This window comes from Hibiscus syriacus, unplaced genomic scaffold (assembly GCF_006381635.1).
Source record: "Hibiscus syriacus cultivar Baekdansim isolate YM2019G1 unplaced genomic scaffold, ASM638163v2 tig00111493_pilon, whole genome shotgun sequence".
Classification (NCBI taxonomy): domain Eukaryota; kingdom Viridiplantae; phylum Streptophyta; class Magnoliopsida; order Malvales; family Malvaceae; genus Hibiscus; species Hibiscus syriacus.
Window position 1 is genome coordinate 456,219 of NW_024063102.1, and position 706 is coordinate 456,924.

A 706-nucleotide genomic window follows, 5' to 3' on the forward strand; every position below is an offset into this window, starting at 1 on the left:
GCATCCTATTCTGTTAGGTTCCTGTGAGAACATTTTAGGAAAGTCCTGTCGAGTAAGTGAAGTCCAGAAAACTTAAATATACTTGAGAAATAAGTTTAGCATCCTTAGATCAATCACTACCATTCATTCTATTGAAAGCTTGTCACGTGAGGATTATCTTCTTTTTATTTATTTACTGTTTTTTTTACCATTTTCCTTTGCCATGACATTTCTTTTTGTTACTCATACACATTTCATTTGCCTCGGCATAATCATTTGTGAATACCATTAGCTATACTTAATTAATTTAGAATAGTGCATAAATTTTACTCAATATCCTTCCAATCCCTGTGGAGACGATACTCACTCATCACTGTATTACTTTTTTCTAAACTGTTTTATTAATTGTTTTCACACTAAAACGGCTATATTATTTTCTCTAATCATCCCCAACGTTCAGAAGTGATTCGTGTATTTAAGCAAGCTTAGAAGCCATTGATCAACAACAAGAAACATCAAGCAATTAGAATCAAGAGAGAATCAAAGAGAAAGCATCAAACCTCAAGTTTGAGCATTTCAAGCCTATTTTTCATTCAATATTCATTTTGCTTTCAAGAACACTTATTGTGCTCAATTGTATTTATTCTTGAGTGTTCTTTCTTTGTTCTAGAATTGTGCAAACATATTTGCCTTGTGAGGTTTTTCTTGTAAGTTTGCAAATTTGTAT